Below are 15,769 nucleotides of genomic sequence, written 5' to 3' on the forward strand. Positions count from 1 at the left end.
GATCTTTTAGCAAAATTCAGGATACCTCTCTGCTCAATAAATATCCTCCAGGGATTTTGGCTTTCCAGGTGGCTCTAGTGATAAAGAACCCACCTACCAATGCAGGGGAGAAATATCAATAACCTCAGATATGCAGATGACACCACCATTATGGCAGAAAGCAAAGAACTAAAGAACCTCTTGATGAAAGTGAAAGAGGAGAGTGAAAAAGTTGACTTAAAACTCAACATTCAGAAAACTAACATCATGGCATCTGGTACCATCACTTCATGGTAAATACATGGGGAAACAGTGGAAACAGTGGAAACAGTAGCTGACTTTATTTTTGGGGGCTCCAAAATCACTGCAGATGGTGACTGCAGCCACAAAATTAAAAGACGCTTGTTCACTGGAAGAAAAAGTATGACCAACCTAGACAGCATGTTAAAAAGCAGAGACATTACTTTGCCAACAAAGGTCTGTCTAGTCAAAGCTATGGTTTTTTCAGTAATCATATGCGGATGTGAGAGTTGGGCTATAAAGAAAGCTGAGCGCCAAAGAATTAGTGCTTTTGAACTATGGTGTTGGAGAAGAGTCTTGAGAGTCCCTTGGACAGCAAAGAGACCTAACGAGTCCATCCTAAAGGAAATCAGTCCTGAATATTCATTGGAAGGACTAATACTGAAGCTGAAACTCCAAGACTTTGGCCACCTGATGAGAAGAACTGACTCATTCAAAAAGACCCTGATGCTGGGGAAGATTGAAGGCGGGAGGAGAAGGGGACGACAGAGGATGAGATGGTGGATGGTATCTCCGACCCAATGGACGTGAGTTTGAGTAAGCTCTGGGAGTTGGTGATGGACAGGGAGGCCTGGCGTGCTGCAGTCCAAGGGATCGCAAAGAGTCAAATACGACTGAGTGACTGAACTGAAACTGAAACCAATGCAGGAGACGTAAGAGACATGGGTTTGATTCTTGGGTCAGGAAGATCCCCTGGAGGAGGAAATAGCCACCCACTCCAGTATTCTTGCCTGGAGAATCCCAAGGACAGAGAAGCCTGTTGGGCTGCGGTCCATAGGGTCGCAAAGAGAGACACAACTGAAGTGACTTAGCAACACACACAAGGATTTTGTATCACACATTAAACTTAAAATCATATTCTAAAACTTATACCATCTGGCTCCTACCTATCTCCCCAAGTCCTCTGCAACCACCTTTCCTCTTGGTTTCTCTACTCCATCCTCTTGGTCCCCTGGATATACCTCATCTATGCAAAGCGTGTCCTATTTTATGGCTACACATGGCTGTTCCTTCTGCCAGGGACCTTCTTTCCCCAGATCTTCACCTGACTCCTTCTCATCTTACTAGATTCTGCTCAATCTCTCCTCTCAGAGCAGCCTTCTGATAACCTTATTTTAGTTTTCCAACTTCCTTACTGCTCTCTTTTATTTTATGATGATTTTTTTCCCTTCATAGTTGTTAGGCATCTCTAGCTCAACAAATATTGTTGAATGACAAGATGCATTAATCTGGCAATATAACCTTCTTGCCTTGCAGGTGAAGACACTTGGGTCAGAGAGGTGGGGTTACTTGCCAAAGTTTCTTGTTAAGTTGGTGTCTAAGCTGGGGCTTCACTGCACTCCTCTAGTGTCCTGGTTCAGAGCAAGTTTTACTGCATGACGTTGTCATGAGGCCCTGAGAACTCTACTGATCCCATTCTCTGCCCGTTATAAACACAGAGTCTGCTGGATGTTGTTATTTCACATCTTTAACAATACGGCAAGCTGGCTGGCAATTCCCAGGATATCCCAAAGGGGAGAGGAGGAGCAGAACACCTCTGCTGGTTTCTCCTCTGAAATGGAGGCTTTGCAACGTCAGCCGCCGTGCCATTGTTGGACAACAATATGTGTCTCAGAGGCAAGGAAAAGTTCCCACACTCTGTGCTCACCAGACGCCTGGCTGGTGTGCCCCGGTCTCCCCATTACTCCTGAGTTCCTTGTTTCTTTTTCCTCCTTCTTTGTTATGTCATCTATTCATGACTGGGGCAAGATGCCATGCTATTCTTTCTCAATTCTGGATCAGTCTGTTATTAGCTATTCTCCTCGGGTGCCCTATTCATAGAAACCTAACCACCCCCAGTCGCAATAGGTAAATTCTGTGGAAAAGTGCAAGGCACGTTTTTCCTGCTTGGATTGTGCTTTTCCTGTGATTCAGCAATCTTCAGAGGGAGCTCTTCACCATGTTATGCCATCACGGCTCGTGTCCATGGGTCCACAGAGGCTAAGTGCCATCCAAATTTTGTGGATGTTCTCAGGAGATGCTACAGCTAAGTCACAACGTGAGGTGAACCTGTGTGGGTGGGTTTGCCAGATCCATCTGTGGTTTTAAGAGATTTAAAACCAGAAAGGTTCTCATGGTAAGAGCAAGTTGGTAGAGAAGTTAAACATGCAATGCTCAGGTCACTTGAGGTTAAACTTGAATTCCTCTCTCTCACCCCCCATCATTTCTAACACTCTCCTAGGATACCCTGCTTTCTGGACATCAGAAAGCAGAGCTCAGAGTAGCAACGAGCCTGATAAAAATCTGGTGTTTTGTATTGTGCTTTTAGCAGTTTTCAGAAGGGAGCTGAATCCAGGCAGAGAATCCTTTCATCTGCAGAGCTTAAGTGCAGGATGTTGGGAAGTGGGGCTCCAATTCAGTCAACATGTGTTCAATCCTTTTTGTCTGTGAAGTTAGGTACTCTCTTTTCCTACTTCAGGAGTTAGATATATGTATATGCATATATATTTGGTGTGTGTATGCATGTCTGTGTGTATGTATGCGTGAAAGAACTGAATGAAGTGTCTTTGTCAAATCATCAGATGAAGTGGAAACAGGACAGTATTATGATTAAGAGTGTGGAATCTGGGCTTGGGAGCCAGAGAGGCCTGGATTCCAACTCCTGTTGCACATCTCATGTGCTTTTTGATTTGAAAGAAATTCATTTTCCTTTCCAAGCCTTGGTTTCTTTATATGGAAAATAAAGTTACTAATAATATCAGTCTCATGGGGTCAGCATGGGTATTAATATATATGGACATGAATAAAATGCTTAGTATCATTCTAAGTGTTTAATAAGTATTAGCTATAATTATTATTAATAATTATGGGCTTCCAGATTGTGCTAGCGGTAAAGAATCCACCTGCCAATGCAGGAGATGCAAGAGTCGTGGGTTCGATCCCTGGGTCGGGAAGATCTCCTGGAGAAGGAAGTGGCAACCCACTCCAGTAGTCTTGACTGGAAAATTCCATAGACAGAGGAGCTTGGCAGGCTATAGTCCGTGGAGGAGCAAAGAGTCGGACACGACTCAATGTACCCCCACACATATTAATAATGATGAATGCAATGCACAGTGCCATAGAAGCAGAGCTAAAAGTGTTCGATATTTTCTAACATATTCCCTTCTCTTTAGAATTTCATTAGTGTTTCCTATCTCTGCGTGATTTCACACCTTCCCTGAAATAAACCTCCCCAAATACATGTTCACGGTGGTCCTTGGAAGGAAGTCTCTTTGCTGTTCGGTGGTCTTTTGGGAGTCCCTCAGGTATTTTTTTCCTAAAGGACTTTGCGTCATATTTCTACATTTTCCTCCTGAGTTAAACCTGTTTTGTGAGCTGTAGGAATGGTACAATTAATCGTGTGGGATTTACTCTACCCATTCATTTATCCTTGTAGATGAATAAAATTAACCTAAAATGATGGCCACTGGGGAGACAAAAAGTAGCAGGAAAGAGGGTGGAGAGGAAAAAGAATGTGGAAATAACTTCCCAGTTAGGATTGAGTGTGGCTACATCTAACCAATTCCAAATATGGCTTAAAGAAGATAAAGCTGTATTTGTATCATTTAGAAAAAGTTCTGAGAGAGGTGGTCCCGGGTTAGTGTGGTTCTTTCTTGTCTTCTGGACTGGTTCACTTTCATCCTTGGTGTGTTGAGGAAGGAGGGAGGGGTCCAGGGTTGTTCCTCTCAACTGAGTAAGTTCCTCATATAAACTTCCACTTTCATCACATTGGTCACCCCTAGGCAAGAGAAAATGAAAGAATGCCTAGAAGAAAGCTGACATTCTGTTAGAAGGGGAGAAGGGGAGAATACATTTAGAGCAGAGAACCAAAAGTTTCTGCCATTGTTGGAGATTTACTCTAGTGCCTTTGGCAGGCAGATGTTTGTAGGTATCAGAATTTCATAGCATTTTATTTTAAAAAATTTTATTTATTTATTTGGCTGCCCAGGTGTTAGCTGTGGTACATGGGGTCTAGTTCTGTGACCAGGGATCAAACACAGGCCTCCTGTGTTGGGAATGGGAGTCTTAGCCACAGGACCACCAGGGAAGTCCCTTAGAGCATTTTAAACACTTTCTTAATTGGGGACAGCTTAACATCTTTCTCTTCAACTTCTCCACAAGGCTAGCATTGTTAGATGCTCCAAGAAAGAGCCTGAGGACGTTGTCCATCTTTCCAGAAGGCTGCTTCAAGTCCTTTTTGTATAGGAAAAGACAAGTTAATTAAAACAAAAAAACACATTAAGAATTGTCAGGAATGTTCCTAACTTTGGGGAGTGAAAGAAAAAAAATTCCTGTTTTGAACATAGTGTTTGGAGCTCTGTGCTAAGTATTGATCCTTCCATTCTATATCGATCTACCCATTTACAGCATTACCTTAGATAAAAAATGTAAAACATAACCTTAGAATAGTTTAAACCACCAAGCTTCAGTCCAATGAGAAACAAAAATTGGACTTTCCAATCTACCATACTTTATAATCTCTTGGCTCTTGAAATAAGTCAATTATGCTAAGTTTTTTTTCATAATAAGAATTATTTGTTGTTAAAAAGTAAAGGAATTTTTATATATCACATGAGGCAGATATTTAATACGGACAAAGGCAACACTTGTCAGCAAATAATAAAACAAATAAGTTTTAAAACATAGTGTATTGGAGCCTTTGAAAAGCTCATGTCTACAACGACCAGATTTTAAAGAATTCTGGTGTAGACACCTAGCTGATATATTCATCTGGTGGTGAGAAATCCACATTGTAGCTTTGATGCTGGATCATACCATACATTGGCTGGGATTAGGCAGCAGTAATGGGCTTCTCTGGTGGCTCGAAGGATAAAGAATCTGCCTGCAATGTAGGAGACCTGGGTTCAAGCCCCAGGTTGGCAATATGCTCTGGAGAAGGGAATGGCTACCCATTCTGGTATTTTTGCCTGGAGAACGCCATGGTCAGAGGGGCCTGGTGGGCTACAGACCATGGAGTCACAAAGAGGTAGACTTGACTGCACGACTAACACTTTTGCTTTTCAGGCAGCAGCAAAGGTAACGGTAACTCAGCAGCACCCCACCTTGATAAATCGGCTTCCCTTGTGGCTCAGACAGTAAAGACTGCCTACCACGCAGGAGACCTAGATTCAATCACTGGGTCAGGAAGGTCCCTTGAAGGAGGGCATGACAACCCACTCCAGTATTCTTGCATGGAGAATCCATAGACAGAGGAGCCTGGTGGGCTACAGTCCATGGGGTCACAAAGAGTCAGACACGCCTGAGTGACTGACACTTTCACTTTTCCTTTCAGTGACAAACTATGTGAACTGGGGCTGATGAGGAGAGCGGAGCTGTAGGCCTGAAAAGCAACGTCTGGTGGTGAATCCCAGCAGATGGTCCACCTGAGGCATTTCTCTAAGAGGGCCAGAGAGAAACAAGCCCAGGTGTTTGCCAGGTACCTGAGGATTCAGGTGGGAATGAAAGTGAGATGAAACCTTCTAGGGTTGACTCAAGATTCACTCCATGGTGCCAAGGACTTTTCATCACAGCGTGGATTGTCTTTCCTGTGGGTGGAGAGATGCAGTGAAGAGCACTGTGCTGACTTGGATAAGAGCCAGAGAGACAGAGCAAGGTGGTCAGAAGTAGAGTGGTTCTCCTTTGCCTGGGACTCAGTCTCAGGATATGGGAATTTAAGTGTCAAACTGGGACAGTCCTGGCCACTCTATGAAAAAGGAGGATTTTGAAGTCACGGCGGGTGGTGGGGGGGACTTTGGGCTCAGTAGTGAGGCCCAGGTCATCCTTTATCAGAGTCGAGGGGACATCAGTGACTGGCCAACTAGGCAAAATTTTTAACTCAATTTAGATCTTTCTAGACTATCCCCAACTGGCCATCTCTTCCCGAACCCTTCTGGATGGTTTGACTTTTTAGCAATTATCACGGAACCGGAAAATTTTTTTAATGGAAGGTTACAAGAAAGCAATTCTCTTTTATTTGATCTATCCAGGAACAAAAGCACACATTTTGGTCCCAGAATAAATAAGCATCTACTCATGGTTTTGTAATTACTTAATTACAATGTGCAATTACTGGGCTGGGGTGCACACACAAAGTATAATATGCACATTTTTTTAGCTACAGAGATAAGTCATCAAGAGATGAAAAGTGAGTCACTTCATTGTGACCGACTCTTTGCGACCCCATGGACTATACAGTTCGTGGAATTCTCCAGGCCAGAATACTGGAGTGAGAAGTCGTCCCCTTCTCCAGGTGATCTTCCCAACCCAGGGATTAAACCCAGGTCTCCTGCATTGCAGGTGGATTCTTTACCAGCTGAGTCACCAGGAAAGCCCTGGTCAAGAGATGGGCCTTTTTAAATTCCCTGGTGTCATGAGAGCCTGAAGAGTCTCAGTAGGACCTCCAGATTTCTGTAATTAATGTGATAACTGTAATTTCATAATATGTAATAAATCTAATTACTACAAAATAAATTCTCACTGCGTGGGAAACTGGCATTCTGGTTTCTATTCAAGGCTGTGGTGTGGATGTCATGTGTAACTGATGTGCGGGGACATCAATGTCATAACAAACAGAGATGCACTGGGAAGATGACAGGAATTATAGCCAGAAGATCTGAGCTTGAGACCCACCTCCATCCTTTGACCTTGCCGAATTAGGCAGCTCAGAGAGATTATGTGAGCTGCTCAAGGCGGCAAAGCATCTCAAAGGACCTAGAATCCACGCCCCAGAAAACGGAGCCCAGACTCTGACTTCCTCGGCTCATTTGCCTTCTCAACTGTAATTCCCTGGAGGTGTTGTCTAACATAGTGCTAATGTTAAAACAGAAACTTGGGGGTCTTACTGATACTCTTCAGGCTCTCATGACACCAAGGAATTTAAAGAGGCCCATATCTTGATGACATATCTTTTTAGCTAAAAAATGTGCATATTATTACTTTGCGTGTGCAGCCCAGCCTGTAACTTCTCAGTTCACTTTAACTGCAGTCCCATGACTGACACAGATGTTATTGCTCCCCAATTACAGTGTTTTCTGCTTGGAGGCATCTTGTCTTCTGTAATATATCATGAGCCAGAGCCCAGTGCTAAACATTAGCTAGTAATTTATGATCATACCTTCTGAGGCAGAGAGGGCAGCCATAGCTCACTTTGGACTTGGAAAAGCACTCCACATTTTCCCTCAGCTCTTTTTCTCCCCCCACCTCTTTTCTTTTTCTGCATTTGCTCATTACTCTATCTTTTCAATTTAGGGATGGCCTGGATCCTGCCATGTAAATCAAAGAAGAGAGGGCCTGACTCAGCCGCCTAGCCTGGGTCACCTGGAACCCATTATGATACAGGCTCATAAACACCTCCATTTTCCCTTCAGAGAGAGACCAGACCCACTGAAGTTAAGCTACCTGCATAAGAGCTGAGTGCGATCAGCTGTACTTAATCTTTAAATGTCCAACCCGCTGATAACCTTTGGTTTGCTTTGATAACTACGAAATAAATTCTCACTGCGTCGGATCCCAGCATTCTGGTTTCCATTCAAGGCTGTGGTGCAAATGTCATGGAATCTTGGACTGGACAGCAGTCCTTGGAGATATCTGGGGCCAGTTACTGGCTTTCAGGCACTTAATTTCTAAGCCTCCCTCTGCCAACTTTAAATTTCCTTAGGGAATGACACAACGTTTCTGCATTATCAAGCTTTAGGTACTCCGTAGGGTGAAAACCATTTGGAGGTGGGAGAAGGGAGGAAAAAGAAAGATCCATCAAGTTCAAAGCTTTACAGTCATTATAACAGAAAGAACACTGGTCTGAGTTTCATGCGTCTTGGGTTTGAATCCAACTCTTCTGTTCTTGTCCCTCCTCCCCCGCCGCCACCACCCTCCCAGCAGTGTGATCTTGTGAAAAGGATGTTAACTCTTCTAGTCTTCATTTTTTCTTCATTTTTTCTTCTTAGGGGAATGGGTAGGACTTCTCAAATTTTCATGAATATATAAATCACTTGGGAGTCTTGTAGATTTATTGTGAGGATTAAATTAGTTAATGTATATAAAACTATTAGAATGGCTGGCTCATAACACTTGATAAATATCAGTTTTATTATTATTTAACATCATATAATGAGAATTTCCCCATGTCATTCAGAAACACTTCAGAAATATAATCTTATGGAGACTCTGAAATATCTCTAGTATGGCTATACCTATGATAGTTTAATTATCCATTTTCTTGTTTTTGTCTATTATAGTGCTGTTCTGAAAAATCTTTGTGATTCCTTGCACATAGACATGAACTTCCTATGAAATTAAAAGACGCTTACTCCTTGGAAGGAAAGTTATGACCAACCTGGATAGCATATTTAAAAGCAGATACATTACTTTGCCAACAAAGGTCCATCTAGTCAAGGCTATGGTTTTTCCAGTAGTCATGTATGGATGTAAGAGTTGGACTGTGAAGAAAGCTGAGTGCTGAAGAATTGATGCTTTTGAACTGTGGTGTTGGAGAAGACTCTTGAGAGTCCCTTGGACCACAAGGAGATCCAACCAGTCCATCCTAAAGGAGATCAGTCCTGGGTGTTCATTGGAAGGACTGATGTTGAAGCTGAAACTCCAATACTTTGGCCACCTCATGCGAAGAGTTGACTCATTGGAAAAGACACTAATGCTGGGGAGGATTGGAGGCAGGAGGAGAAGGGGATGACAGAAGATGAGATGTTTGGATGGCATCACCGACTCAATGGACATGGGTTTGGGTGGACTCTGGGAGTTTGTGATGGACAGGGAGGCCTGGTGTGCTGTGAATCATGGGGTCTCAGAGAGTCGGACACGACTGAGCGACTGAACTGAACTGAACTGAATAGGAAGTAAATCTAACAGGTTTCACTAAGATCCAAACTACAAATCATGCAGTGATTCATAGAGATGAAATCAGCTTCATTTCAATTTAACGGACATGTATCACACACCTCCCATGGGTCAGGCACTGTGCTGGGTCTTGGGTACAGAGTGGTAAACAAGACAGGCATGAACCCTGTCCTCAAGGGTCTTATAAGCTGGCAACAAAGTCAGATTTTAAAAATGTAATTACAACAAAGCATGATGAGTCTTATGATGGGAAAATAGAGGGAGCATATAACAAGGGGGACTAATTCAGGAGAAACTCAGAGGAGGAGGAGAAAGTGTTGTTTATGCTGAGTCTAGATAGATAAGAAGGAGTTGTCCAGTGAAGGAGGAGAGTAGGAGGCTTGAAGAATAGTAGGTACAAGATAATTACTAATATTCTTCAGTTTCTATCTTCTTTATATGGTGGCTGCTGTTTTAATTTTAGTTTTTAGAACATCAAAACTCCCATTGAGTCCATCAAAGCAATAAATTAATGCTTCTTATTTTATTCTTCCTCAAAATGATAACTCAAATAATATTTGTAATGGACTAAAAGTCCCTAATGGGAGATTAAATAGCTCAGGCAGTTAAACAGGTTAGAACCAAGAGTTCCCTGGGTTGCTCTCTAATGGAATGATGATCATAACGGACATTAGTGGCAACATGTGTGTACCTTCAAAGCTATAAAATAATAATGCAATTTAATTTTAAGAGTAAGGAATAACTATGAAGGAAATGCCCGTAAATAATTATTTATTGGGCTTTCACCTTAGAAAGTCAAATATCTTACCAGACTTGAGAATTTGTATCATATTTGACAGTAGTCCTGTCATGTCTCCACAGTGATGTAGCATCAGGGCTTTGAATAGTCCTAGAAATCCATTATTTCTCATTTATTGGGATAGGTCCTAAAAAATCTCAGTTTTATGTGATTGTGCATCATAGTTAATTATTATAATCCACTTGAGAGTTGAATTGAACTGATTGATACATTTGTACTTAATATTCACCAAAATTATAACACAATGCATAGTCGGGGTTCTCAATGTGTATGTACACTGCTTTGATGATATATTTCTGGAATTCAGGAATATCCAAGGCTATGATTGGTTATTGGTAGTAGCCAGTGCTGGAAATGGAAGTGGTTAGAAGAGCTTGTTTCTTTATTTTTTTTCTGTTACAAATTTTTTCATTCGACATTTTATAATGTTTTCCCATGTGAGTACATCATTCTTTTCTCAAAGCCATATAGTCCATTGTAGTTTATGTAGCCAGTCAATTATTGATGGATAAATATTCAGCTTGTAAATATTAATAGTTCTTTCTCTTACAGTCTTGCTATGTAGGTTGCCATTGTGTACCTTCTGCGAGTCTTCCTGCAGTGTGAATTACCTAGATGTGTAATTGCTGTTTTAAAGATAGAGATTATTTCTGTTTTCTCTTCATTCTGAGTCATTATTTATTCATTCAAGAACCAAAGACTTCTGTGGGGTACAGCAAAGAGATGAAGGCACAATCTTAAGTTTATCTTCAAGCTGGAGAGATAAATATTCAGAGTATGATAAAGCTGACTGGGCTTGGGTGGGGATTATTGTTGATGAGAGGAGGATATGAATTTAAGCTGAAGATAATGGCTGTCATTTATGTATAGCAAAAGATCAAAGAATATTTGATAGATCATCATGGTAGACATTTCCATTGTCACCTGTGATCAAATTAATATTATATACATCCGTGAGCTACTATGAGTACTTATTATTGGGCTAAAATAGTCTTAATTTGTGTTCATTTTTATCACAATTCTTCATACAAGTATTTTTCACTCTGAATTTATATCTTTTATGGATTTTGAAGTCACAATAGACCTCAAATCCTGGCTCCACCATTCATGAATTATATGATCATGAGGTAAAAAATTCTGCTGTATCAGTTTCTTCTTTTATAAAATAGATGTTTGTGTGTCTAGGCATATATACAAATGTCTGTCTACATAGATTTAGGTAGGTATTTTTCTATATTAGTAATTAAGCCATGTGTAAATTAATCAAGAGATTAGTAGAGCTATTAGAGTGAAATCTGGCATCTATGAGAATATACAAGCTTGAAACTAGAAGTGTTTGAAATTGCTAAGTTAAAAAGTCAGTAATGTGTTTGCTGAATTTTAGTGATTTAATAACCAAGCCTAACTAGAAATTAACTTGTGTGGTAATAATGATCAATACAGAAGTATGAGACCAAATATACCCAGCTTATTTTATTATAGTCTCTCTTTCCCTTTGGTATCTAAAAGTGGAATGAAGTCCCCTTCTCCGGATCCATCCATCTGTATTTAAGTTCCTGTCCCCAACTCATTGAACTGACTTCCTGTTTTACCAGCACGACTACTCCCATGGTCAGGCTGGTCATCTCTGTGTTTTAGGGCCTTCCTTTCCTTATTTCCACCTTTTATGCAGGTCTCTGTTTTTAGGAAGCTTATAATCTAGTGGTGAAGAAGGACATTAAAAGAAGTAATTATCGAAAAGTGAGATGAGTGCTATGTGAAATTTATGGGGTGCCATAACAACAGACAGCAGGGGAACCTAATGTGGCATTTCTGAGAAATGCCATTTATTGATTCAACAAATAAGTCTGATGAACCCTTAGTATGGGCTGGACATATATTAGGCCTAGCTGGAAATTTAAAAGGAAGCATAACAGACATAGCCTGTAAAAATGATGTTTAGGCTGGAACCTGAAAGATGAGTAGGAAATAATTGTGTGACAGGAGGTAGGAGAGGAAGATGATTTTCAGGGGATAACTGGAAGGCTGAGCAATGGTTTAATGTGAGGTGAGAATAATTGTGTGGAGTCCAAGCCAGCCCTGGGTTTCTGGGTACACTGTGCAGCTGGGTAAATGGGAGTGCCATTTACGTAAATGATGAGTTGCAGGTTTGGGGAGTGACGGGGTTGGAGATTCATTCATTTATTTATTCCACAGCTTTGGAAAGAAGTAGAAGAGGGTGTAGCAGTTGAAGAGAGGGATTTTGTAAGGTGGAAGAGACTCGAGTGTGATTTAAATGTTCATAAAAAAAGAAGATACAGGTGAAGACGGGAAGTTTAAACCCCAGAGTGAGAGAGTGACAGATGACATGGGATTCTCAGGAAGGTAGGCAGAGGAGCATGAGATGGGGGGCAAAGTAAGTGGAGCAACTAGACTTAGATGGAAGGAGTGATCCTTGAAGGACTAACAGAGGAATGGAAGAGTGCTGCTACTTGGTTAGAATGGGAGGTCCTGGTGGTATTTTACCCACACAGAATTGTTGCCAGTTTAGGAGGTGATGTGTCCTTAGGGAAGTCAAGCCCAAGGAGCAGGTCGCAGCTATTGAGGCTACTGACCTCCACGTGACTGACAGCAGATGTTCAACTGAGTCCCAACAGCCCAAGAAGATGGCCCTATTCCATTTTTTTTTAAAAAATTAATTTTCATTGGAGTACAGTTGCTTTGCAATGTCGTGTTTGCTTCTACTGTAGAGCAAAATGAATCAGCCACACATATACATATATCCCCTCCGTTGTGGACTTCCTTCACACTGAGGTCACCACAGAGCTTTGAGTAGAGTTCCCCGTGTTACACAGTAGCTTCTTGGTCAGTTCAGTTCAGTTCAGTTACTCAGTTGTGTCTGACTCTGTGACCCCATGGTCTGCAGCACGCCAGGCCTCCCTGTCCATCACCAACTCCCAGAGCTTGCTCAAACTCATGTCCATTGAGTTGGTGATGCCATCCAACCACCTCATCCTCTGTTGTCTCCTTCTCCTCCTACCTCCAATCTTTACCAGCATCAGGGTCTTTTCAAATGAGTCAGTTCTTCTCATCAGGTGGCAAAAGTATTGGAGTTTCAACTTCAGCACCAGTCCTTCCAATGAATATTCAAGACTGATTTCCTTTAGGATTGACTGGTTTGATCCCCTTGCAGTCCAAGGGACTCTCAAGAGTCTTCTCCAACATCACAATTCAAAAGCATCAATTCTTCAGCACTCAGCTTTCTTTATAGTCCAACTCTCACATCCATACATGACTACTGGAAAAACCATAACTTTGACTAGATGGACCTTTGTTGGCAAAGTAATGTCTCTGCTTTTTAATATGCTGTCTAGGTTGGTCATAGCTTTTCTTCCAAGGAGCAACTGTTTTTTAGTTTCATGGCTGCAGTTCTCATCAGCCATCTATTTTATACAGAGTATCAATAGTGCAGATGTGTTAATCCCAATCTCCTAAGAGGATGGACCTATTCTTGAGTGTGCCTTTGTTTTGCTTGTAAAATATCAGTTGATGATCCAACAGGATCTGACCTACTATTATGGAAAGAAAAATCACTTCCATTCCATCATCTTGTACAGATTTTTATTTCAATTCAACATATATTTTACAAGGGTTAGTATTACATGCTTTTAAAAAACTTGTATTAAACAAAATGTTTTTTGCAGGATTTTTACATTAACTTTTGAAACTTGTGACTACTTTGTTAGCTCTATTTATGATTCAATCAAGTAGAATTTCCCCAGTTCTCACTAAAGCCCACACAAAAATGAATATAGCTTTAGCAAAGAACAATAAATCCCCCCTCCCCTTTTTTTTCCTTCAGAAGACTAACTTCAACAGGTACAGTAAGAAGAAATATAAACAAATGTCAATGTGCCTTCAGGTAGTTCAGAGTGTTACCAAATATTTCAATGACTTTATCTGTATTTTTTAATCTTTAATTTTGCCATTTTGATGAATTTACTGAAATCAAATAATACCTTGCTGCTTACTTTACATGAGAGAATTACAAACGTTTTATATATATACAGTGCCAGTGGTAAAGAATCTGCCTGCCAATGCAGGAGATATAAGAGGTGCAAGTTTGATCCCTAGGTCAGGAAGATCACCTGGAGGAGGAAATGACAACCCATTTCAATATTCTTGTCAGGAGAGTCCCATGGACAGAGGAGCCTGTCAGGCTACAGTCCATAGGGTCAAAAGAGTCAGACACAACTGAACATTTGAGCACATAGCATATATATATGCTGATTTATATGTATATACATATAAATGAGAAAAGCAGAATATGAACCATTCACTATCTGACAACTTTTGAAGATTCAACTCTAAGCATAATTTCACCCACCACTTTAGGAGTTCAAGTTAGCTGTTCACACTGATAACCAAACCATTTCTAGCCTTGGGTTAAGGTAGTCTGTTCACACAGATGGAGGGGTAAAGATAGAAATTCGTATTCAGAAGTATGGTTTCTCCATATTTTTCCCTGAAGACATGTTATTTTCTTTTTGTCAGTTGGTACCAACTGTTGAACTGCATCACTTTGAGATAGATGGAAACATTTTTTTTTTAACATGGTTGGCTGCAAGTCTCAATATATTAAATAAGAAGGGAACATGGAAAATGGTGGTCACTTCCAAAGACCATCAAATCATTCTTTTAAGGGACTTTGTAGCTAAACCTTTCACTTTTTTCCCCATTTCTTTGTGAGAAACTGTCGACACACAGCTCCTTTAATCTAATGAAAGGTGATTCATCAGGGGAAAGTTCTAGGGTACTGGTGATACCATCTTTAAAGGATACGTTAGGACTTGCCCTCTGAGAGAAAGAACCAAAGGAAGTTAACTGCTGAACTGCTTGTCTAAGCCGGAAGACTTGTTTTCAGCTGAGAGTTATGTTGGTTCAACGAAAGTATTATTCACATGGAATGAGACTGGAAGATCCAAAAATAGTTGACTTAAGTCATTGCCTTTTTAAGTCTGAAGTCACAGATACATAATTGTATCAATTAGTGTATGGGGAAACCTTTTCTTCTCAACATTTAAAAAATTGTAGTCCTTATAGTTGTTTATAAGATTTCTAGACTCCTCCAAAGGGGAAATCTGAAAAAAGAAATTACATTATAAATTATTTGGAAGTTTCTCTTTGTAGAACTAAGCCACATGTCAAACATTTCATATGTCTTATAACTCAGGCACCTACTCAAAACTTTCTCCTCTTATGTTTGATTATAAAAGAGTCCTTGAATAAGAAAATGAAGACATTTGCTGGTTTTCCCTGGGACTTTAATCAGTTGATATCTGACAGGTGCTTTTATTTTCCTGGCCTTGAAATCTTTCTGGATGAGATGTGGGAGAAATATTTGTGAATGCCCTCTCGGTTAGCAAATAAATCTTCACTCTTTTCATTTTCTTTTCTGTATTCTTAGCTCATCATCTCCCTTCAACACACACTCACATGCATGCCTCCAAAGTTCTTATTACTTTTCTTCCAGTCCAGAGCAGAAAAACGCTTTCAGAGTTGACTGACTGACTGACTTGCAGTCACTTATCCATGACATTGCTGAGGACACAACCTGAATGTCCTCAGGTTCCATAGCCTATGAGTACAAATGAGGTATATAGCATTAACACCTGAATTCTGCTGCTCAAAATATTTTATACTTGACTCCTGTTAGGCCCAGCAAGGCTCCCATAGGCATTCTTGGCAGTTTCCTGGGCTGTCTTGCATTTTACTAGATGGCATCAGTGCATCTGGATGTGGCACCCTCTGGGGGGCCTCTAGGTCAGGGGTCCCCAATCTCTG

The sequence above is a fragment of the Muntiacus reevesi genome, chromosome 4 (genome assembly GCF_963930625.1).
Source record: "Muntiacus reevesi chromosome 4, mMunRee1.1, whole genome shotgun sequence".
NCBI classification, from domain to species: domain Eukaryota; kingdom Metazoa; phylum Chordata; class Mammalia; order Artiodactyla; family Cervidae; genus Muntiacus; species Muntiacus reevesi.